Source organism: Rhinoraja longicauda, chromosome 24, assembly GCF_053455715.1.
Source record: "Rhinoraja longicauda isolate Sanriku21f chromosome 24, sRhiLon1.1, whole genome shotgun sequence".
Classification (NCBI taxonomy): Eukaryota; Metazoa; Chordata; class Chondrichthyes; order Rajiformes; family Arhynchobatidae; genus Rhinoraja; species Rhinoraja longicauda.
In genome coordinates, this window is record NC_135976.1 from 8,499,702 (window position 1) to 8,526,382 (window position 26,681).

At 42.4% G+C, this 26,681-nt stretch overlaps 1 long non-coding RNA gene across 1 annotated transcript; it reads left to right on the top strand.

The window, feature by feature from the left end:
* Window positions 1-26,681, top strand: LOC144605407 (uncharacterized). The gene is made up of 3 exons (XR_013548846.1): window positions 1-323; window positions 24,949-25,058; window positions 26,368-26,681. It is a non-coding gene; the product is annotated as an uncharacterized LOC144605407 (long non-coding RNA).

Below are 26,681 nucleotides of genomic sequence, written 5' to 3' on the forward strand. Positions count from 1 at the left end.
TCATCTCTGGAGAGAAGGAATGGGTGACGCTTAAGGTCGAGACCTGTATTATCGTTGAGATCTCAAGCCATTGAAGTAGTTTGGAAGATATAAAGGCTATCAAGTACTTCATGACAAAATAGTGATTTTCCATGACCTTGGATTGAGCAGTGGTACAATTGGATTTTGAATTTATAAATAACAAATAGAACATTCGAGGATTAAATACAACAGAGTGAAGAATTTTAAACATATAATACGTTCTGTCATTAAACTCTTTTTCTATTAGTTCCGTCAGGTGTTTTGTGGGAGTAACTACTGGGAGTTTTAAAAGTCACCAAAAAGTGAGTATTGTTAAGAGCTTTGTTCAATTACTTGTGGCGTGAGATTGTCCCTCAGCCTCAAAATAAATAAGCGAGTGCATTAATTAATATTAAATACACTTTTAGATGTCTGAATCAGAGGGTTTGCTGTAGAATTTTGAAACTATAATTGTGAAATACAATACTTTTATAGGAATGGTTCTTTAATCATAAAACAACAATAACAAAGCAACAGCTTAAGACTGATGGCCTGACAAATAAATTGCCATCCTAGAAACTCAGAAGCCTGAATGAACAATCTCAAGATGATTGTTCATATCTGACCATAGCAATGCTGGAATTTTAAAAAAAGTTAATAATGTACATGTTTTAAGAAGATTTGAGTAATAATAACGTTTAACAACCAGAATTTTTATTAAAAACCCATCACTAATAACCTTCACTAAATTCCTTCGGGGGAGGAAATTTGCTGTTGTTTGTACAAATGATCTGGACACCTAGCAGTGTTGTTGACTCTTAAATATACCAGCAGGCCACTTAGTTTATAAAACTGCCTTGGTAAAGCAGAAATAGAATGCCACAACATAAACAGTGAATTCTGACACTACTTGTCACAATTAGCCTGGTTGATTTTGCAATGTCCCCACAAATGTGAGCAGTAGCTTCTAAACTTAGAGAGCTGTCCCACAGACTGATCATCTACAAAAAATCATTCCTTGTGCACAATGTGTCAGATTCTTTTATCACAATTTCAGGATATTCAAGATTCAAGATTCAAGATAGCTTTATTTGTCATCCAATATTGGACGAAATTCAGTCACCCACAGTCTAACAATAAAAGCATTAAATAGGCACTAAAATTACACAACCCCAAAAACCCCAAAAACACAGTCCAACAATAAAAACATTAAATAGGCATTAAAATTACACAACCCCAAAAACACACAAAAAAAGAAACATCCATCAAAGAAACATCCATCACAGTGAGTCTCCTCCAGTCCTCTCCTCACTGCGATGGAAGGCCACAATGTCTTTCCCTTCTCCTGCCGTCTTCTCCCGCAGTCAGGTTGTTGTGGTTGCAGGCCGCGCCGGACGGTCCGCAGCGGCCGGAGCCCAAGGCGAGTCCCAGCCGCTCCCGCAGCCTCCGAAGACGGCCGGCTCCGCCGATGATAAGTCCGATCCGGGGCGGGCGAACACGCTGCCGCTGTTGCTGTACGTCGGGGCGGTCGTGGCTCCCGACATTGAAGCCCCCGCCCAGCAGAGAAACATCCCGCGGCCTATCTTAGGCCGCGCCGGACGGTGAAATGTCCGTGACCCAAGCCCCGCGATCCGGGGCGGGCGAACAAGCTGCCGCTGCCGGAGCTCCCGATGTCGGCATCCACGCGGCCCGAGCCTAAGGCGAGTCGCAGCCGCTCCCGCAGCCTCTGAAGACGGCCGGCTCCGCTGATGGTAAGTCCGGTCCGCGGGCTCAGCGAACCGGAGCCCTGGAGCCGCCAGCTCCAGGAGTTGGGCCGATGGTAGGCCGCAGCAGGAACGGAGACACGGCCCAGAAAACAAAGGTCGGGTCTCCGTTCGGAAGGGACACATATTTACAATTTTACAGTTCCCCCCCACATACACACATAGTACACAAACACAAAAACACGACATCACAACTACAATTAAGACAAAAAAACAACAAAAACACAAAGACAAATGGACCGCAGAATTGCCCCACGGTTAGTACAGACTCACTAGAGGCATTCGAACAGTTGGATACAGGCTAGAAGGAGAGGCCTGGGAGTTCTCAACGTTGACTCCAGGGCAGCACAGTGGCTCAGCTGGTCAAGCTGCTGTCTCGCAGTGCAAGACAACTGGGTTCAATCCTGACTGGGTGATGTCTGTGTGGGGTTTGCACTCTGTCGCTGTGACTGCATGAGTTTTCTCTGGTTTCCTCCCACATCCCAAAGACTTGCAGGTTTGTGGGTTAATTGATCCCTGTGAAATTACCCCTAATGTGCAGAGAATGGATGAGAAAGTGGGATAACACAGCTTTAGTGTGAATGGGTGATCGATGGTCGGTGCGGACTCCATGGGCTGAAGAGCCCGTTTCTATGTTGTATAGCTAAACGAAATAAACTCATGGCATTCGTCAACCAGGGGCAAGGAATTGGGATTAGTTTACCATTGTCACGTGAGCTGAGGTACAGTGAAAAGTTTTTTTTTGCACACTATCCAAATAAATCGGATCATACGATACACAAGTTCAATAATCCACACACAAGTACAAAAAGAGAGAAAAGTACCCGAGTGAATAATATAGTTTACAACAATTACAATTCCAGAGAAAAATATCCAATGTCCACCATGAGATAGGTTGGAAGATCGTGACCATGCACCAGCTTACAGGAGGAGTGTTCAGTAGTCTGATAACAGGGGAAAAAGCTCTACCTGACTGGTTGTATGTGCTTTCATGCATTTGTATATTATGCATTGAGAGAGGAGAAAGGGAATGACTGGAATAAAAAAATCCTTGATTATGGTGCCTGTTTTTCCACGGCAGCGTGAAGTGTAGACAGAATCCATAGTGGAGTGTCTGGTCAGTGAGATAGACTGGATGACTTCCACGACTCTCTGCAATTTCTTGCGCTCTTCGGCAGAGCTGTTCCCAAACAAAGCTGTGATGCAACCCGACAATAATGATTTTAAGTACATCTGTAGAACTTGGTTAGAGTCGTTGGAGACATGCTGAACTTCTTATGTCTATTTTTTTACACCGCAGCTTCAATATGGTTGGTCCAGAACAGATTGATGGTGATATTTAGGTACTTGAAGCTCTTGATCATGTCCACTTCAGCACTGGGATATATGCTCCACCACGCTTGATGGTCAATAATTATCTCCTCATCTTGCTGACATAGGAGAAATTTGTAGGAAAAACAAAACTGCAGATGCTGGTTTAAATCGAAGGCAGACAAATGCTGGAGTAACTCAGCGGGTCAGGCAGCATCTCGGGAGAGAAGGAATGGGTGACGGTTTGGGTCGAGACCCTTCTTCAGACTGATGTCAGGGGAGGGGGCGGGACAAAGATAGGATGTAGTAGTAGAAGACAGGAAGACTAGTCGGAAAACTGGGAAGGGGGAGGGATAGAGAGGGAAAGCAGGGACTACCTGAAGTTGGTGAAGTCAATGTTCATACCGCTGGGGTGTAAACTACCCAAGCGAGCCTCATCTATAATGGAAGAGGGGTCCCCCGTTTCTGAAAGAATGAGGAAATCTCCGATGCCCGAGTATGGAAGGAGAGATTGTTGTCCTGACACTATGTTACTAAGCTCTCTATCTCCTTCATTCCATCTCGTCATTGAGCAACATTCTGCCAACTACATTGATATTATTTGTAAAGGCATTAGAGCAGAATTTGGCCACACAGTCATGAGTGTAGTAAGAGGCTGAGAATGCATCCTTGTGGAGCACCAGTGTTGAGAACGATTTTGGAGGATGTTGTCACCTATTCTCACTAATTGAGGTCGATGGGTCAGAAAATCAAGGATCCTGACACAAAGGAAGGTGTTGATGCACCATGTTAATTTGGAGATTGATTTTGCATGGAATTATGGTGTTGAAGGCAGAGATATAGTCAATAAATAGGAGTCTGATGTAGGTGCTCTTGTTAGATGTTCCAGAGATGAGTGTAGGGCGGCAGATGACATCTGCCGTGGAGCTATTTTGACAGTAAGCAAACTACTGTGGATCAAGTGTGCAGGAAGGAACTGCAGATGCTGGTTTACACCGAAGATAGACATAAAATGCTAGAGACAGGCAGCATCTCTGGATAGAAAGAATGGATGACGTTTTGGGTCAAGACCCTTCAGTGGATCAAGGTTGTCTTGGAGGCTGAGTTAATGCATTTCCTGATGGTGGATGACAGAGTCACTGGAGAGTAGTCATTAAGGCGCATTGCTTTTATTTAGGACTGGGATTATAATGGTCTTCTTCAAGCAGGTGGCAACCTCAGAACCAGGAGCGATTAAAGAGAAAATAGAGAGAGGTCCATGAATACTCCTGCCAGTCGGTCCAAACAGTTCCTGAGGACATGGCTGGGGGCTCCATCCAGGCTAGTTGCTTTCCATGAATTCACTCAGGAAGGTTGATCTTGGATCTATTACAGTGACCAAGGGTACAGGCGTGTCCGAGGCTTGTGGCGTTGGGTGACGTCCTTCCACCAACCTTCTGTTTAAAGTGAACATAGAATGAATTGAGTTTAATTTATTGAGCTTAGTTTTTGTTGTCGCATGTGAAAAGCTTTTGTTGCATGCTAATCAGTCAGCGGAAAGACAATACATGATTATAATCGAGCCAGTCACAGTGTACAGATACACGATAAAGTGAACAAGGTGAATAATGTTTAGTGCAAGATAAAGCCAGTAAAGTCTGATCATAGATAATTCGAGGGTCTCCAATGAGGTAGATAGTAGTTCAGGACTGCTCTCTAGTTGTTGGTAGGATGGTTCAATTGCCCGATAACAGCTGAGAAGAAACTACCCCTGAATCTGGTGTGCGTTTTCACTCTTCCATACCTTTTGCCCAATAGGAGAGGGGAGAAGAGGGTGTGGCCAGGATGCTGCTCGTCCTTGATTATGCCGGTGGTTTTGCCGAGGCAGCGTGAGATGTAATTGGAGTTACAGGTGTCTGTGGAATTCTCTGCCTCAGAAGGCAGTGGAGGCCAATTCTCTGAATGCATTCAAGAGAGAGCTAGATAGAGCTCTTAAGAATAGCGGAGTCAGGGGGTATGGGGAGAAGGCATTTTGTATCTATCTTTGGTTTAAACCAGCATCTGCAGTTCCTTCCTACACTGTTCTTGAGACTTGTCATTACCGGGGTTCTTTTTGGCCATTACTATTTCTTGAAGCTTAGCAATTCTGAACTGTTTGGCCAAATTTGCCAAAAGTCTATCGCTCTCTGCTATCTCTGGGTTGGTTACTTTAACGTGATTTTATCTTCACCGACTCTACTGCCTTGTACCCTTCATATCACCACTGCCTTAATATCACCACTGGTCATGCATACTGGTTGAGCTTGGAGTCCTGATTCAATTCCTGTACCTTTCCTCTCTTTCCTCCATCTTTACAAAATCTAACTTGTTGCTCCTCATAAAATGTAATCAAATAATGTGACATTCAAACCTCTGTTACTCCTAGATCCCCCAGATCAAATCTTGACAGGGCTACATTTGTAAAACGCTCTGTGTGAGCAAGCAGGACTCCTAATGTTGGGAGAGTCCAGATCAAGGGGCCAGAGTTTAAGAATAAGGGGTAGGCCATTTAGAACTGAGATGAGGAAAACCTTTTTCAGTCAGTGACTTGTGAATCTGTGGAATTCTCTGCCTCACAAGGCAGTGCAGGCCAATTCTCTGAATGCATTCAAGAGAGAGCTAGATATAGCTCTTAAGGATAGCGGAGTCAGGGGGTATGGGGAGAAGGCAGGAACGGGGTACTGATTGAGAATGATCAGACATGATCGCATTGAATGGCGGTGCTGGCTCGAAGGGCCGAATGGCCTCCTCCTGCACCTATTGTCTATTGTCTAACCATCTCTGTTGATTTTCTCCAGTCAACGGAAGTCAGGTCCAATGCTCCTTCCTATATTTCATTGTAAATGAAATTGTAAATACCAATGTTTCTTGGTGTTCATCTTATTCATTCATAGATTCATAGTCATACAGCATGGAAACAGGCCTTTCAGCCCAACTTGCCCATGCCGACCAAGATGTCCCATCTACTCTAGTCCCACCTGCCCATGTATGGCCTTATCCTTCCAAACATTTTCTATCCATGTACCTGTCCAAATGTCTTTCAAGTGTTGTTATAGTACTTGACTCAACTACCTCCTTTGGCAGCTTGTATCATATACCACCACCCTCTGTGTGAAAAAGTTGCTTCTCAGTTTCCTATCTTGCCTCTCAGCACCTTAAACCTATGTCCTCTGGTGCTTGATTTCCCCTCATGATTAGAAGTATTATCTTGATTTGACTGGATTTCTAATAACAACATCTTATTAATAGTCTGTGTAAGCACAGGCACACATATATATTTCTATAAATATAACAATGTCTAATTAATAGTAGAGATGTTTATATACCATCTTATTAATAGTAGCTATGATTTTCCCGAATCCACAAATATCACGTAATATGCTCTCAAATTATTTTGGGTCAACCTCACTCAGTGTCTTGCAGAAATCCAACCTCGCGTGCCCCACTTACACTAAAACAAGGGTTTTCAGATGAGATCAAATGGGAAATTAAAAAGGATGTTTACAGTACAGCTGTACAATGCGTAAAATATTGACTGCATGGATAAAATTTGGAACAATATAAATATATTTATCTTGCTAGAAAAAATCTGAATGGTTGAATGGTAGATTTTTTTAAACTGGCTAAAGACTTAGGACTTGGTAGTCCTTTCACATGGATCATGAAAATTAAAATGCAGTTCAGCAGGTTATCAGGAATGCAAACTACATGCATGCCTGTATAGACATCTCATTCTAGAAAAAAGACACAATGTGCTGGAATAGCTCAGCAGGTCAGGCAGCATCTCTGGAGAACATGGATAGGTGACGTGTGTGTCAGAAGGAACTGCAAATGCTAGTTTATATCGACAATAGACACAAAATGCTGGTGTAACTCAGCAGGCCAGACAGCATCTTTGGAAAAAGGGAACAGGTGACATTTCGGGTCAAAACCCTTCACAGCCTAAGTGGGACAGGTAGTCCTTATAAGATTAGACACAAAGTGCTGGAGTAACTCAGTGGGTCAGGCAGCATCTCTAGAGAAAAGGAATAAGTGGCATTTTGGGTCGAGACCTTTCATTGTCCTTATGAAGTTTTCTCCATATGTTATTCTCAGAGTTCAGCCTGAACCTCACCTTGTGGAGAAAAACAGAACAGTTAAACTCAAGAGAAACACAACTCGGAACTCTTCAAACCTGAACCATGTAGTCAATCCAAAGCACAAAAGGTTGGAGGAACTCATCGGGTTCGGCAGCATTTGTGGAGGGAATGATCAGCCTCACCATGTTCTGACCCATGTTATTCCTCACTATGTTCTGACCCGGATTCACTACTACAGCCATGTGACTTTATCTGTGTAGGGAAAAAATTGCAGATGCTGGTTTAAATCGAAGGCCACTAGTCTTCCTATCTCCTACTACAGCCTATCTTTGTCCCGCCCCCTCCCCTGACATCAGCCTGAAGAAGGGTCTCGACCCGAAACGTCACCCATTCCTTCTCTCCCGAGATGCTGCCTGACCCACTTAGTTACTCCAGCATTTTGTGTCTATCTGTGTCTTTATCTCATCAGTCTATTCCCTCCATCGAGGTCCCTGCCTGACCCACAAAGTTCCTCCAGCCTTTTGAGTTTTGCTCAACATTCCAGCAGTTCTTCTGTTTCCATGTAATCAACCCTATTGCTTCTCCCTCCGGAGCTAACCTTTAACTCAAAATGTCACTCATTATTTAACTCTAAATGATTTTTAACAGGATTTAACATGGTGCCAACTCAGGATGTCTTGCCTCTAAGTCTTTGTATTCCTTCTCTCTCTCTAAGCTCTCTACTTATAATCCAAATAACATCCCCATGAGAATTTTGATTAACACAGCCCTAACCTTTGTTTGCAACATCTTCTATGCATCCTGTTCAACATAAAAATATTTGATGACCAATCATTTGCACTGTAAAGGTGTTTTGATGGAGAAAAGTGTGAGTTTATATGCAGTCTAAAAATTTGTTAACAAACATTTCTCCTGATATGCATACCACACGAATGACATAACACGACACGCCAAAGTTATGTTATTTAGGCGAAGGCTTGTTCTTTTGGTGGACATTATCACCTTCAAGGTAGGGATCGTGAAGACAAGGTCGCCATTGCATAAACGAGTTCATCAGGATTTCCTTACCAGCCTAGACCCTATTGAGAAAGTTCAGCACTGATATTGAATTTTCTGGCAGACAACTTAGAAGTCAAACAGGTTTCAGAAATGATTGACAAACTTTAAATGCTTCTCTCAAGTTACCTTCTCTGGCTTCTCTTATTAAGCAAAGATATTCAGCCGATTCATTCTTTCTTGATTGATATGATTTTGTATTTCTGATGCAGTACTTGTAAATCTATTTTGCACCTTCCTCAGTGCCTTTACACCCCCTTAAAAAAAAAAATATCAAACCTACTTAAATCACTGTTTGGTACATTTTTAATACTCTATTACTCAATTATTTTTTGCATTATTCCCAACTTGAGTGAATGTTACTTCAACTCCCCCTCCCACTCCCAGTCTGACCTTTCTGTCATGGGCCTCCTCTATTGTCATAATGAGGCTCACCGCAAATTGGAGGAACAGCATTTCATATTTTGCTTGGGCAGCTTGACCAGCGGTATGAACATTGACTTCTCTAACTTCAGATAATTCCTCTGTCTCTCCCTTTCCCCTCCGCCTTCCCAGTTCTCCTACTGTCTTCCTGCCTCCCGCTACATCCTATCTTTGGCCCGCCCCCTCCACTGACATTAGTCTGAAGAAGGGTCTCGACCCGAAACGTCACCCATTCCTTCTCTCCTGAGATGCTGCCTGACCTGCTGAGTTGCTCCAGCATTTTGTGGGAAAAAAAATATTGAACTGAGCTAGTCCTACTTGCCCGTGCCTGGCCCATGTCCTTGTCATCCATGATGTTATTGTGGTTTTTACTGCTGACAAAGGGAAATTGCATTGATGCCATGGTCAATGTCATGGTCTTGGTTAAAGGTTGGCTAATAGGTAATGATATTTATTTCATTCAAGAAGCATCACCATTTGGCTGTGTCTTCTACTACTTTCCCCACCCAGTCTATGCAATGTTGAAGGTGCTATCTGTCATACATTAATCAAATTGTTTCATATGTTCTTGCAGGTAGATATAAAAAGGTATTTACAAATAGGACATTTATTGAAGTTCATATTAAAATTATCCTTTTACATAATTTTCATCACCTTTATTTCTGAGTAGAGGTGATGTTGGAAAATCTGCCCATCCACTATTTTCACTATAGTCTGCCCATCCACTATTCTATTCAATTTCTCTTTCCTTTATTTGAAAAAATCATCTAATTCTTTAAATTTTGTGCCCAATTTATTTATCTCATTTCTTACTGCCTTTAATTTTCCTGCTACCTTTTAATCCTGAATGTCGATTTATTGAAAATTCTGTCCCTGGATATCTACCAACCTCCAGCTTTTATCTCGGTCTCAAAATTTCTTTCATTTAAATTCGATTTCCTATTATCCTAATTTGTCCATACTTGATTATAAATTTAGAAGCTTAAAAGTTATTCTGCGCTTTCATTCATTCGCTTTCATTCATTTTGGCCTCTCAATCACCAGCAAATAGATTGCTGTCTTTCCAAAAATAAATTATAACATGTTCCTGTAGAACAAACATTACTTGTTTACAGGAAAAATATGTATCTTTGTAAGCATTGTGAAAAGCTCCTTTACAGTGTACAATCTCTGCACAGAGTAAACAAAAAATAAAATCGCACAAGACAACTCCCCATAATATATATTTTTTAAATCAAATTCGCTGACACGGACATATGATATAGATACATTTATCACAACTTTCTATTTGAGCACAATGTACACAAGAGGCATCTTGAGATTTATGGTGCCTAGTTCCCGTCAAAAAAAGGAATGTTATACAACAATTAGTAATTCTACCACCCAACATGTCAATGATTTAATGACACTATATCGTCACATGTACTGAGGTACAGTGAAATGCTCTGATTTGCATACATACCAGTAAAATCATACAGTAGACCTCACCTCGGCATTACTCGAGAGTCACCACGTTTCTGGTGCCGGCAAAATTACGAAAAGTTAATCGAACGGTTTGGCTAAGCATCATAGTGAAAGCACTGAGAAATCACACATCCTCATTTGCAGTTTCTGCAGAAATATTTGTAATTCCGCAATAGAATATTGCACGATCTTTTTGGCCAATAGAATGTTTTAATTGGCATTTACTATTTTTAGACATTCTCTTGAGTCACACACGTCAAATAATTTAAATTGTTTAGTGAATGAATATTGACTCATCTCCTACTCTAGTTCGTAATGAGCTGTGGGATTTTTTTAATATCCACCTGAAATGGGTGATGGTTTAATTTTTATCAAAAAATATCACACCTCAGCCCTCACAAGATCCCTTAGTATTCCACTTAAGGAACAGCTGGGAATATTTGCTCATGGGCCTCGCTTGAAGCCATTATCTTCTTTCTCTAAGGTGAAAATCCAACTGCTGAGCCAAGCTGTCACTTGATACAAAACAGGGCTAACATACATGCAGCAACCTGGTATCACTGTCAAGCAATGAACAAATGAACAGAGCTAGGAAATATATCAAATATGTTGAATTAACATGTTAACATTTCCAACATCCACATTTTAAAAGTTAACATGAAACAAAAATTGTGATCTACAAAAACATAAATCACAAATTTGCTAAAATAGAATTGAAATAAACCCCTCAACCTGTAATAAAATTATCAGACGACCAAGACATTCAGTCATGCAAAGTATCTGCAGAAACAATGCCAGCTGCACTCCAAATAAATTAATTGGCAGTGAGGAGCCTAGGGAAATCTTACAGTATAAAAGGCAGCACGTAAATCATGAATTCGGTTCTCTGAAGCAAGCATTAGGTACGGCGAGAGACGAAAACGATTAAAAAACCAAAGATTGAGTGCAAATGGAAAACTACGTGGCATTAAATGAATGAATACGTTTATTGGCCAAGTATGTACACATACAAGGAATGTGCCTTGGAAGGTGCCGCTCGCAAGTAACAACACGAACATACAATAAACAATGAAGAATAAAGCATAAAACATTAAAACATTAAGAGTACAACATTACAGTTTAAACATATGAGTGAAATAAACCAGAGTAAAAAGAAACGACAGACTTTTGGTTATTGAGTAGAGCTATTCGCGGAAAAAAGCTGTTTTTATGGCTGGCAGTGGCTGCTTTGACAGTCCGGAGTCGCCTTGATGGGAGGGGAAACAGACATAGAAAGTAGGTGTAGGAGTAGGCCATTCAGCCCTTCGAGCCTGCACCGCCATTCAATATGATCATGGCTGATCATCCAACTCAGTATCCTGTACCTGCCTTCTCTCCATACCCCCTGATCCCTTTAGCCACAAGGGCCACATCTAACTCCCTCTTAAATATAGCCAATGAACTGGCCTCAACTACCTTCTGTGGCAGAGAATTCCACAGATTCACCACTCTGTGTGAAAAAAAACATTCTCATCTCGGTCCTAAAAGACTTCCCCCTTATCCTTAAACTGTGACCCCTTGTTCTGGACTTCCCCAACATCGGGAACAATCTTCCTGCATCTAGCCTGTCCAACCCCTTAAGAATTTTGTAAGTTTCTATAAGATCCCCCCTCAATCTTCGAAATTCCAGCGAGTACAAGCTGAGTCTATCCAGTCTTTCTTCATATGGAAGTCCTGCCATCCCAGGAATCAATCTGGTGAACCTTCTCTGTACTCCCTCTATGGCAAGAATGTCTTTCCTCAGATTAGGAGACCAAAACTGTACGCAATAGGGAGGGGAGGGGGAGCTCTCCTAAAGTCTACAATCAGTTCCACTGTCTTAAGAGCATTGAGCTCCAGGTTGTTGCGAAGGCACCAGGATGCCAGCTGTGTCACTTCCTGTCTGTAGGCAGATTCCTCCCCATCCTGGATCAGTCCAATCAGCGTTGTGTCATCCGCAAACTTGAGAAGCTTGACAGAGGAGTCTGTGGAGGTGCAGTCGTTGGTGTAGAGAGAGTAAAGGAGAGGGGAGAGAACGCAGCCTTGCGGTGCTCCTATGCTGAGGGTCTGTGGGTTCTGAAAATCTAGGTATACAACATCTACTGACTCCCTTTTGTCCTGCTACTTACTTCTTCAAAGAATTCCAGCAAATTTATCAGGCAAGACCTCCCCTTCACAAAGCCATGTTGACCTCGGCCTATTTTATCATGAACTTCTAAGTACTCCATAACCTCATGCTTTATAATGGACTCTAAAATTTTACCAACCACTGAAGTCAGCCTAACCGGCCTATAGTTCCCACTATTCTGCTCTACTCCCTTCTTGAGCGGATGCAGGACCTTTTCTAGCGGTCCAACGTCCACTCTTGCCTCTTTCTCACTCTTCATATAACTGAAGAAACTCGTGCTCTTCTCTTTTATATTATTAGCTAGTTTACCTTCGTATTTCATCTTTTCTCCCCGTATTGCCTTTTTAGTTACCTTCTGTTGTTCTTCAAAAGCTTCCCAATTCTCTGGCTTCCCATGAATCTTTGCAATGTTATATGCCTTCTCTTTTAGTTTTGTACTGTCCTTGACTTTTCTTGTCAGCCACGGTGGCCTCTTTTTCCCCCCTAGAATCTTTCTTCCTCTTTGGAACGAAAAGGTCCTGTATCTTCCGTATTATTCCCCGAAATTCCTGCCATTGCTGTTCCACCATCATCCCTGCTAGGGATCCTTTCCAATCAAAGGATCAGCTCCTCCCTCATGCCTGTGTCAACCTCTTTGCTCAGCTGCAATACCGACACATCCGATTTCACCTTCTCCCTCTCAAATTGCAGATTAAAACTTATGTTGTGGTCGCTACCTCCTAGTGCTTCCTTTACCCTGAGTTCCCTTATCAAATCCGGTTTATTACACAACACTAAATCTAGAATTGCCTTTTCCCTGGTTGGCTCCACCACAAGCTGCTCTGAATCCATCTCAGAGACACTCAACAAATTCCTTTTCTTGGATTCCAGTACTAACCCGATTTTCCCAGTCCACCTGCATATTGAAATCTCCCATGACCACCCCAAGCATTGTCTTTCTTACATGCCAATTGTATCTCCTGATGTAACTTGCATCCGATAGCCTGGCTACGGTTTGGGGGCCAGTAAATAACTCCCATTAGGTTATTTTTACCCGTACAATTTCTCAGCTCTATCCACAATGACCACCGGGTGGCGCCAGCAATGGCTGCCTCGCCAACAGTCTGTCTGTCCTTTCCTTCTTTGTGTTTAAATTGTATGAGTTAAATGTATGGTTTTAGTGTTCTTTAGCTTGTTTTATGTGGAGGGTGGGGGGGGGGAGTTGGGGTAAATTTTTTCTAATCTCTTACCTCAACGGAGATACGCTTTTTTCCCGTATCGTGTCTCCGTCCGCACTGCGGCCTAACATCGAGGAGCTGGTGGCTTTAACTAGAGATCGACCGGGAGTCCACGGACTTACCATCGCGGAGCTTGCGATCCCTTTGCCAGGGATGGACCTCGGAGCTCCAGCCTTGGGTGCCTGCGGATTTTAACATCGCGGAGCTCGCTGTCTTTGGTTAGAGATCGATTTCGGGGAACTCCAAGCCACAGGAGCTTCGATCGCCCCGACCGCGGTAGAATAAAGAGAGAAGATTGGACATTTTTGCCTTCCATCACAGTGAGGAATGTGGGGAATCTGTTGTGGTGAATGTTTATGTTAACTTTTATGTAGTTGTGTGTCTTGTTGCTTTTTGTTTGTATGGCTGTTTGATAATTCGCATATCACTGTACCTTAATTGGTACTCGTGAAAATAAGAGACCTTTGAAACATCCTCTGATCCTATTTCACCCCTTGCTAAGGACTGAATTTCATTCCTTACCAACAATTTTACTCCACCCCTTCTGCCCGCCTGTCTGTCTTTCCGATAGTATAAGAAAATAACTGCAGATGCTGGTACAAATCGAAGGTATTTATTTCACAAAATGCTGGAGTAACTCAGCAGATCAGGCAGCATCTCAGGAGAGAAGGAATGGGTGACGTTTCGGGTCGAGACCCTTCTTCAGACTGATGTCAGGGGGGCGGGACAAAGGAAGAATATAGGTGGAGACAGGAAGATAGAGGGAGATCTGGGAAGGAGGAGGGGAAGAGAGGGACAGAGGAACTATCTAAAGTTGGAGAAGTCGATGTTCATACCACTGGGCTGCAAACTGCCCAGGCGAAATATGAGGTGCTGTTCCTCCAATTTCTGGTGGGCCTCACTATGGCACTGGAGGAGGTCCATGACAGAAAGGTCAGACTGGGAATGGGAGGGGGAGTTGAAGTGCTCGGCCACCGGGAGATCAGTTTGGTCAATGCGGACCGAGCGCAGGTGTTCAGCGAAGCGATTGCCTAGCTTGCGCTTGGTATCGCCGATGTAAATAAGTTGACATCTCGAGCAGCGGATGCAATAGATGAGGTTGGAGGAGGTGCAGGTGAACCTTTGTCTCACCTGGAAAGACTGTTTGGGTCCTTGGATGGAGTTGAGGGGGGAGGTAAAGGGACAGGTGTTGCATCTCGTGCGGTTGCAGGGGAAAGTGCCCGGGGTTGGGGTGGTTTGGGTAGGAAGGGACGAGTGGACCAGGGAGTTACGGAGGGAACGGTCTCTGCGGAACACAGAGAGGGGAAGGGTAGGGAAGATATGGCCAGTGGTGGGGTCCCGTTGTAGGTGACGGAAATCTTGGTGGATGATTTGTTGGATCCGCTGGCTGGTGGGGTGGAAGGTGAGAACGAGGGGGATTCTGTCCTTGTTGCGAGTGGGGGGAGGGGGAGCAAGAGCGGAGCTGCGGGATGTAGAAGAGACCCTAGTGGTCTTTCCGATAGGACGCATAACCTTGAAGATTCAGCTCCCAGCTCCAATCCTCTTGCAGCCATGTCGCTGTAATTCTCACAACATCTTTCCTACCAATTTCTAACTGTGCCACAAGCTCATCCACTCTTTCTTATACCGTACGCATTCAAATACAACACCTTTAATTTGGTATTCTCCTCCCCTCTCACACTGGTCCTGATTTTACCTGACCGTACTCTCTTAACCTTTCTTAAACTTTCCGTCCCGTTAGTTCTGGTGACGTCTGTAACATTTCCTGCACTCTCTTTCCCTCTAACTGCACCCTTACACTCCCAATTTGTTGACCCACCCCCCTCACTATTTAGTTTAAAGCTCTCTCTACTCCCCTGGTTATAGGGTCCTGGAGTCCATCCCATCGGAACAGTTCCCTCCTTCCCCAATACTGGTGCCAATGACCCACAAACTCAAACCCATTTCTTCCACACCAGTCTTTGAGCCACACGTTCAACTCTTTAATCCTCTCAACCCTATGCCAATTTGCATGCGGCTCAGGTAGAAATCCAGAGATTATTACCTTCTTCTGCTTTTCAATTTGGTACCTAGCTGTTCAAGTTCCTTTAGCAGAACCTCTTTCCTCGTATATATGTATAAGTTTATGTTAAAGTAGCACCAAATGTTGAGTCATTTTAGCTCATGACCTGATTATATATGACCACTATAATTTAACTAAAAATAAGAGAACGAACAGCCATATCTACACAGAAACAGAGTATGCCAGAACTCAGCAGTGTGATTGGAGAAAGGAAATGAGTCGATGTACAGAAAGATTCCAACATTCTCTGTTATTGTCTTGCATTTTCAGTTTCTGCAAGTCCTGCTCAAACAGTTCTAATTATTTCTTAATTAATGATTTGTTTTGTTACACTGTTGCCTTTTGTGACAGTTGCATGAAAAATACATTGTTACTGATAGTAAATGACATTCTGAAAACATTAACAGGTGAAGGTAGTACAGTTATAAGCCAAAGATAGACACAAAATGCTGGAGTAACTCAGCGGCTCAGGCAGCATTTGTGGAGAAAATGGATTGTGTTGGGACCCTTCTTCAGGCTGATTTATCCCTCTTAGGATCACACTGTCACTAGCCAACAATTGGCCTATCAGAGACCTCCCTGTCTGAGGTCACCTGTTGCCAGCCCTGATTTGCCCTGGTCTTTTCTTGCTTGCAGTCCGTTCCTCAACCCCCCCCCCACCACAATCAGTATGAAGATATGAGAAGCGTCCTGACCCGAAACGGCACCCCTCCAATTTCTCCAGAAACACTGCCTGACCCGCTGAGTTACTCCAGCAGTTTGTGCCTATCTTTGATGTAAACCAGCACCTGCAGTTCCTTTTTATTACAGTTATAAATCATCTTGCAGAGACAAGGTTATACATTAAAGTTATTTCAAGGTGCAATGTGCTCATAATATTTGTGCTTCTTTGAACTTCAGAAAATATTATCTCTGGACCATGCTTGTAACCATGGTTACTGCCTCTCAGTATAAGCATAATGTATTGACATATATCGTTAAACTATAAACATTTCACTTTTTAGCTTTAAAAAAAAGAAGCAAGAGTAGGCTTGTGGTCCTTTGAGTCTACTTGGCCATTGTATAAGGCCATGGTTGATACTTAACTTGGGTTTAAGCTCTTGCCCTAAAACCATGTCTCTTCACTCCCTCAGAATTTGCATACTCAATCTTATAACCATCACGATTTTGATAGGACTGTTGCTGGTCATCTAAGCCATCATATCTCTGCAACCTCTCCACTGACCCAATTTAAGATTAAAGATAGACACAAAATGCTGGAGTAATTTAGCGGGACAGGCAACATCTCTGGAGAGAAGGAAGGGGTGATGTTTCGTGTCGAGACCCTTCTTCAGACTGAAGAAGGTCAGTCTGATGAAAGGTCTCGACTTGAAACATCACCCATTCCTTCTCTTCAGAGATGCTGCCTGTCCCGCTGAGTTACTCCAACATTTTGTGTCTTCCTTCGATTTAAACCAGCATCTGCATTTCTTCCCTACCAATTTAAGAATAATTGTATTCCTTTTCAGCACCAGGAATACATCTGACATGATCCAAATTCTTTTCACTTTGGAGCATTAAAACTTGCACAAATTACTTTTAATCCATTTAAATTCTGGGTGTAAACCACAGGACTCAGTACTTAAAATAGTACACGTGGAGAACTCAGCAGCAATCACTTTACAATTAGAAATTTGATCAGATCAATCTATCACTTTTGGTCATAAGGATCTAGAAATTCATTGGCACTCAGATAGGGAAGCTAAAGCTTGTTTATTAGTAGATCAATGTCAGCTTTGGTTGTGGTTCTGCCAGAGTAAAGTTCAGCAGTTCCCAAGGCCCAAGGCATCAGAATTTACTGAATGCCTCTGCACACCTTCTTCGTATTTTGCATCTTTGCAGATAATGCCACAGAAAACATCAGGTGAATCTAGAAACATGGCTGGTTTTGTGGGGTTGTATCAAAGCTTTGGTAAGGTATCTGGCATTGTTTGAACTCTGACATAGGGTCCCCACCTGAAACGTCACCTCTTCCTTTTCTCCAGAGATGCTGTCTGACCCGCTGAGTTACTCCAGCTTTTGTGTCTATCGTCATTATCAGATCTCCGTTCGGGTTGTATGGTGCAGTCAGATTGGGGAATTGGTGGTTGATACTAACTGGAAATCATAGGAACCATGTTCCTCCTCAGAAATAACTGACGTGCATAAATGCAGCATTGAAAATTACTGTGACATATAAAAGTTTTGAGGTCAAGGTATTTTATTAAGTTAGTGCAAGTGTCCTATTTATTTTAATGACTGATGATTCTTGCTAACCGACGTAAGCTATAAAGCAAGTTACATACAATCCAGCATCTAAAAATGCAATTGATTTCAATGAGAATTCTTCCTACAGTAACACACCTGTGCATGTGTAGTTTTACACTGGAAATGCTCTGTATATATGACATAAAGACAAGACTACCAGAAATTATAGAAGAGTAAACGCAAATACCCACTGAAGGGATTGATAAAGTTTCTAATCAATCACAATTTGGAAAGCTAAGATGAAAAAAAGTGGTTTCATTCCCAAAATGTTTTACATTTGCAAGGAGTTATGCTTCAATGCCAATTATTGGTGTTATTCAGATCCAAATCTGACGTTTTGCAGAATTCCAGTTTTCACTGCAGGGTCCTGCATTCTGAGTTCCTCTTATCATATCATATCATATCATATATATACAGCTGGAAACAGGCCTTTTCGGCCCACCAAGTCCGTGCCGCCCAGCGATCCCCGCAAATTAACACTATCCTACACCCACTACCCACTAGGGACAATTTTTACATTTACCCAGCCAATTAACCTACATACCTGTACGTCTTTGGAGTGTGGGAGGAAACCGAAGATCTCGGAGAAAACCCACGCAGGTCACGGGGAGAACGTACAAACTCCTTACAGTGCAGCACCCGTAGTCAGGATCGAACCTGAGTCTCCGGCGCTGCATTCGCTGTAAAGCAGCAACTCTACCGCTGCGCTACCGTGCTGCGCTACCGTGCTTACTTTTTACTTTTCACTCTCCCTCTCCCCCCCTCCCCCTCTCCCCTCTCTCCCTCTCTCTCACCCTCACTTCCCCTCTCCCCTCCCCCCCCTTGTTTTGACTCATTAAAATCTGCTTCTTGATCTTTTCTGACGATAAAGTTGTTCAATCCATTTAGTTTCCTCATTTCATTGACTGGTGACCTCATTGGAGATGGCAGCTTGAGGAACTCAGAGAGACTTAAAATTGTGAAAGAAAACTGATCTGTGCAGAAATGTTTGTTCATAATATTGTCCTCACAAACGTATAAAAGTTGCTGTTAAAGTAGCAACAAATGTTGATTCAGTTTAGCCCGTGATTTGAGGGCAAGTAAAATTATCCTTGCCGCTAAGATCACTGTTGCCAATGGGCACCCTGAGGTTTAGAACACAATTATCAGTTTAATCAATAGTGATTTAGCCAGGTAAAAGCATCAGTGAGTTTATTGATTGGATTGGAAAGGAAGGTATACTTTAAAAAAAAATATTCACACAAATTAAACATTATACCGTTTTTTGTACATTGCAAATCAGATAAATTCTTTACCAGCCTGGGAAATGCTGCAGATGTGGCTTAATGATTTGTTCATTGAATTTTGAAGGGGGGGGTTTCTATGTATAACTGGAAAATCCCTATATGCATAACCTTATAAATCAGAGATTTATCAGAGAGCCTGCTGCACTCAGGACATTTTAAACGGGGACCATGTAAGAACAGGTAAGAACTCCAGGTAAGAACAGGAATAAAACCAGCAGGGAACACCTAGGTGCATCAAGCAGCATCTGTGTAAAGAGAAACAGAATTAATGATTCAGGTCAAAAACCTTTTGCCAAAACTGGGAAAGACGATTTTCTGCATTTATATTTTCATCCTGGTTAGAAGAGGTAACGAGCAAATAACTTGTGAATGCAAGCATGATCACAGAAAATTCAAAGCACAAGATAAAATTAATGGTAATTTCAATGACTTCAAAGTTAATTGGCTCAGAAAAGTCTGCAAAGTGGATGGAGGATTCCATTCAAACCCTGAGTGTAAAAAAGCCCATCCGGAAAGGATTTGGCAATGGATCAGAAAATTGGATATGAAACAGAGCCACTGCGAACAAAAATAAGGGAACATCTAAGATATAGTGGTCAAGATACATTATAATGTATTGAATACAATTTAGAAAAACATACATACAAAAACACAAGGAACTGCAGCTGCTGTTTTACAATATAAATGCAAAGTGCTGGAATAACTCAGCTTATCAGGCAGATTCTCTGGAGGACATGTGTAGGTGACGTTTTAGGTCAGAACCTTCCATCAGACCAATAGAATGGAGAATGGCCAATGTGAAAGGAAGAAAATGGAATTTGGAAAAATAATATTAGGCAATAATGGTTAATATTGGTTAACAAGGAAAAATATTTACAATAGTTTAAATGAGGCCAGGATAAGTATAAGTAAAATAAATTACACATTAATGTGAAACTAGGGATACATAGAAACAACCCACATTGATATGCATTAAGTCAGCTGTGATCACTGTTTCCTTGTATAGTACTGCTGAGATGGCAAATTGCTGTTGACGAACTATAAATTCCCCTTGAAAGTTTCTTCATCTCAAATTACAGAGGAGGGGTGGAGGGGTGCTTGTGCTTCTGAGTTAGTCCCAAGCCAATTCCGATGAAGATTTTCTTGTTGGATTGGGATAACCACTGTACTGTGACTAAATTGTTGCTAACTTAAATCTCCAACCAGAATGACACACAACAAATATTTTTTTCAGGTTCATATTTCATAGAGAGTATACATGCTTTGCTGATTGACGATATATTTCTTTTTCTGCATGAAATAACTTTGAAATTCACCTGTGCAGTGCTGAATAGAGATAGCAAAAATAGAGTGCAGGAGGAATTCAGCAGGCCAGGCAGTATCTGTGGAGGGACTGTTCACTTCACTCCACGGATGCTACCTGATCCGTTGAGTTCCTCCAGCACTTTGATTTTTGTTCAAGATTCCAGCATCGGTAGTGGCTGAATAGCAATAAATTTATGAAGTTGAAAAGGCATTAACATGCCACTCATCAATTTTGTGTAGATTCTTGGGTGCATTACATCAGTCCCGATTATTTTGGGGTCATTTTAGGGCAAGATTTTCTTACTTCGACAATAGTGCAGTGCCCAAAATTCATCTCCAGCAACATATTGATTCAATATGTGATAACAAGGAACTGCAGATGCTGGTTTACCAAAATTTTGGAGTAACTCAACAGGTCAGGCAGCATCTCTGGAGAACATGGATAGCTGACTTTTCTGGTCGGGACCCTTCTTCAGTCTGAAAAAGGTTCCTGACTCAAAACGACTCCGATCTATGTTCTCCAGAGATGCAGCCTGACCCGCTGAGTCACCCCAATTTTTTGTGTCTTTCTGACATAGTGATTCACACTGAATAACAAGTGCCGTCCACTAACAGAGGAATAAACAAAACATGGCCAAAAGTGTCATCATTAAAAAAACTGCATTCATTGTCAATCGTTTGCACACCATTCTACATGTTGATAGAAGACTGCCTGCCTGTTCAAATATCTTTCTGCAAACAAACTGTCTTCCACTGCCCATTTGTTAGTAATATGATACCCCAAAAATTCCAGCATTGTGGAATACGATTCCAGCATTGTGTCAATTATTTTCTTTGAAAGTTCAGATTTTCCCAAGGCTGCCATCTTGTGAGGATGCATTATTCCTACTGGGTGGTCTTCAACCATACACTCATGGCTGGATTCCACTTCCTGTCAAGGTCAAGGCCACTCTGACGCTCAACCTTCTCACAACAAGATTTTTTAACGCCATTGCAGTAGATCTCTGACATATCTCACATCAGAGTGGTCACGCAGGCTTTCCCTGCCAAGGTTTCCTTGCTAACTATTGTCTCATCTTAACAGTCAAGCAGCACTTACTCACTAATAACCTGCACACTAATGACCAGTTGTGATTACCGAGGTGAGTGTCTGCCCTTAATATCAAAGCAACATCTGACCGCGAATAACATTTAAAAAAACCCAGGTAAAAGCTAATATCAATGGACATCATGAAATCGTAACTTCCACCAAAGAAAACAGTTGTGGTTGGTGGCTGTTAATCATCATGACCCAGTACATCAATGCAGCTTCAACTATCTTCAGTGCATCAATGATCATCCTTCCAGCTTAGGTCTAAAGTGGAGATGTTTACTAACGATTGCACAAAGTTCAATTTCATTTATGTAAATGTGGCTATTGAACTACTTTACATCTACAAGCAGCAAATCAAGCCTGAAAGTCGACATGCAACATTAAGTGCAAGGTAATGACAATTTCCAACAAAGTAGAGAATAACATCTACCCTTGACATTTAATCACAAAGTTTCCTCCCATCAACATTCTGGGAAAGAACATTGACCAGAACCTCTGACCAGACCAGACGAGGCCACAATAACACCACAGCTACAAAAATAGAACAGAGACAGAGTATCCTACAAATAGCAGAGTGAGAGCAAACTTGGTTAGAACATATAAAACCCTGAGTTTTGCTGTAGAAAGAATGTTTCCTCTTGTGCAAAAATTTAGAACTCGAGGCGACTGTTTCAAATAAGTAATGAGAGGTAACTGTTTTAAAATAAGAGGTTCACTTCTGAAATGAGCCAAAACATCTCTTCAGATTCTTTGGAATTCCCTAGATCAAAGAGCTGTGGAGCCATGTCTTTGAATATTTTTAAGGCAGAGATAGATACATTCTTGATCAACAAGAGAGTGAAAGATCACAAGATAGAAGGCACTACAGAAGCTGGAATCTTGAGCAAAACACAAAGTGCTGGAGGAACACACGCTGGGTCGAGCAGCATCCGTGGAAGGAATGGACAGGTGATGTTTCAGTAGACCCTTCTTCCAATTACGGTGTGTAGACCAGGTGGGGAACGAAGGTTACAATCAGATCAGACATGATCTTCATAATGATGGAACTTAGTTGAGGGGCTGTGTGGGCTACTCCTGTTCCCAATTCATATGTTTGTATTTCCATTTCCACCTGGCTGAGGTGTGATGCAATCTTTCCAGCTTAAAGATGCCAAGACATAATGCATAATTCATAATTCATTATGCCAAGACATAATACATAATTCTGCTGCATAATTCCAGCTTAAAGATGCCAGGACATAGTGCATAAAATTATTTAGGTACACTGCCTAAATAATTTTCTAATGAAATTTCGGTCCAAACAAAATTTCTCGGAACCCAATTATGTCTTATCACTGAAAAAAAGGGATAAAAAATGCAATTTCCAGGCAGTAAATTGTTACAGCACAACAGATTGTTTCACTCATTTCATATTATTAATGTACTTGAAAACTTTTGTTCCCAGTGGAATTAGAATAGCGTTGATCTGTAAACACAGGCATGTGATGAAGCTTGACCCTGAGCCCATGGGTGCCACCAGAATCCTGGTGAATGTCAGAAATTACCAGAGTCAAGTCAAGTTAAATTGAGTTTATTGTCATATGCATCAGTTTGATAATATACAGGTACAATGTAAATCTTACTTGCAGCTGCATCACAGGCATATAGACTCAGACAACAGACAAAACATATATTACACATGAATTATACAAGATAGCGAAAAGAGAAAAGACCAATACACCATCCTGGAAAGTTTCCAGTCAGGTTTCAGAGCCCACCACAGCACAGAGTCTGCCTTGTTGAAGGTACACAACGACCTGCTTCTCGCCATCGACACCGGCGACTGTGCAATCCTGCTCCTTCTCGACCTCAGCGCAGCGTTCGATACAGTGGACCACACCATCCTTATTGACCGTCTCCGGTACGCGGTTGGCATTGATGGCACTGCCCTGAGCTGGTTCGCTTCGTACCTCAAAGATAGGAGTTTCGCCATCAACATAGGCAGTTATTCCTCTGCTCCAGCTAGCCTCTCCTGCGGAGTTCCACAAGGCTCCATCCTAGGCCCCATTCTCTTCTCTCTATACATGCTCCCCCTTGGCCAAATCATTCAAAGGCACGGCATTTCTTTCCACTGCTATGCCGATGACACTCAGCTTTACCTCCCCCTGAAACCCAACAACCAGTCAAATTTAAACAGCCTCTTACACTGCCTTGAGGACATAAAATGTTGGATGGCACAGAACTTCCTCCAATTAAATGAGAGCAAGTCTGAGGTCATCCTATTCGGACCCCCCGACTCCATCAAATCGATAACAGGCAGTCTTGGAAGTCTATTCTGCCTAGTCAAACCGCATGTCAAAAACCTCGGCATGATATTTGACTGCATTAAAATTTGATAAGCAAGTCAACGCTGTGGTAAAAGCCAGCTTCTTCCAACTTCGAACCATAGCTAAAATCAAACCTTTCCTCCAATTCGACGACACAGAAAAAATCATTCACGCTTTCATTTCCTCCCGCCTAGACTACTGCAACTCCTTATACACTGGGATCAGCCAATCTTCCCTGTCCCGCCTGCAACTGGTCCAAAACGCCGCTGCGAGACTCCTGACGGGTACCCGTAAAAGGGACCACATCACCCCGATTCTGGCCTCTCTCCACTGGCTCCCTGTACGGTACAGAATCAACTTCAAGCTCCTCCTATTCACGTGTAAAGCCCTAAATGGACATTCCCCCCCCTACATCAAAAATCTTCTAACCCCCCTCTCTAACTCCAGGTCCCTCAGGTCGGCCGACTTGGGGCTACTCACTATCCCGCGGTCTAGGCTTAAGCTCAGGGGTGACCGCGCTTTTGCGGTTGCAGCTCCTAGACTGTGGAACAGCATCCCTCTCCCCATCAGAACTGCCCCCTCCATCGACTCCTTTAAGTCCAGGCTCAAAACCTATTTCTACTCCCTAGCGTTTGAGGCTCATTGAGGAGGCGCTGTGAACTGTTTGCATGCTACTGTATGTTTCTTTTTTTTTCCTTAGTACCTAATCAGATGTACAGCACTTTGGTCAACGTGGGTTGTTTTTAAATGTGCTATACAAATAAAATTGACTTGACTTGACTTGACTTGACAATCCATTCTGTCTGGATTTCAAATATCTCTTCCTTGAGCACTACTGGAAGGATTGCTGACTCCCTTGTTCAGGCTTCTTAACTGTAGCACAGCATTCTCAGCTGTGCTTGAATCTTGTCCATTGTGGGTACTGAAAGCCATAGGGGGAGGCAGAGTAGACCCAGATGCCATTGCACACACGCATTAGTTTAATTTTAGAACATTGTAGGTCACTAATGCATCTGCCAAAATAAAAGTGAAGCTGCTTTATCCAGTCATTACCATAATAGCCACCAGAGTTGACACCTCCTTTTCTCGGAGCGACAAAAAGACATTCAATATTTTATTTAATTAAATTGCAGGTTGCCCAGGAGGAGTTGCAGAGATCCACATGCCTGCATTTTCAAGGCAACCAGAAATGCAGGCTCAGGCTAAAGGGATGGGGATAAATTCACCACCATTCCACCAACAGGTAGGTATTCCCATCCCTTTTCCCTTCAGCAGTTTGAAGGGATTGCTCCCATCATGACTCTCCGGTCTGCTCTTCTATCCCTGCCTACCACTCCTTTTCATGTGGCACTTACCCATGGAACCACAGGAATGCAAAACCTGTTATTTTACCTCTTCCTTTCCCGTCATTCCAGGCATGAAGCATTAATTCACGTACTTTGTCCAATCTATTATACTCACAAAGTGGCCTATTCTGTATTGGAGGTCAAATGCAGATCGGGTGATTGCTTTGTGGAGCCCCTGTACGCAGGTTTAACTCTGAGCTTCCAGTTACTTGTCATTTTAATTTAGCAACCCACTTCCACTCTGACTATTCTATCAATGGCCCCCTGTGCTGTTACAACAAGCTTCAATGCAAGCTTGAAGAAAAACACTTCATCATCTGTCTTGACACATTGCAGCCTCAAAGATTCCCTTTTCCTTTACATCGGAACAGGCCACTCTTGTCCATTATCATTTTGGCTCCATTTTTCCTTCCCTTCATTTTGCATGGTTTACCCCTGCTGACCTTGTCCCACATCCTTAACTGTTAGTAACACATTATACAGACTAAGAAGCTTAATTTGCTCCTCACATCAAGACATCTGGTCTCACTCTATCAGAGATATCCCTTTCATTTTGCCAACCCTCTCTCCCCTCTTTTCTGCTACCTAAAAATAACCTGCAAAAAGTGGTGAGCACTACCCAATCCATCATGGGTACTGCCCTCCCCACTGTCAAAGGGATTTACCAGAGTCGCTGCCTTAAAAAGGCAGCCAGAATCATCAGAGACCCACACCACTCTGGCCACACACTCGTTTCACCCTTGCCACCTGGAAGAAGAAAGAGGAGTCTGAAAACTGTAATGTCCAGGTTCAGGAACAGCTTCTTCCCTACAGCCATCAGGCTATTAAACATTACAACCTCCAAATAAGCTCTGAATGACGTAGACTTGGGGACATTGGTTTTGTCTTTTTGCACTATTATTGTTTGTTTGTTTTATGTATGTATGATAGCTATATATGTGTGTGTGTGTATATATATATATATTGATTTTTTTTCCGTTTATTATGTTGTGTACAGAGTACTATGCTGCTTACATATTCTGTTGTGCTACTGCAAGTATGGATTTCATTGTTCTGTTTGTGACATATGTGAATAAAACACTCTTAACACTCTCTTGAACTTCTTTTCTGTTTTTCCCTGTCATGACCCTGAAACATTCCCATTTTCTGCTTTCACAGAAGCTGCCTGATCTGAAGAGCTCACAGCACTTTTTGTCTTTATTTCAGAAGTCCAGCACCATTTGTTTCTTTGATTCTCGAACGTATAGCAGTTGGAGAAAGATGGCAGCCAGCATTGGTAAATATGAATATGGAATAGCCAAGTCTGATCAGAAGGGTGAGGTAAAACACAAAGTGCCGGAGTAACTCAGCAGGCCAGGCATCAACTGAGGAGGGAATGGATAGGCAATGTTTTGGGTTGAGACCCTTCTTCAGACATGGTGAAGTGTTTAGCAATAAGTGTGTTAGATGTACTTGTTGCTTAACACTTAAAAAACATTCAAAGATAGGTAGGGATGTTATGAACCATGATAACGCCCACA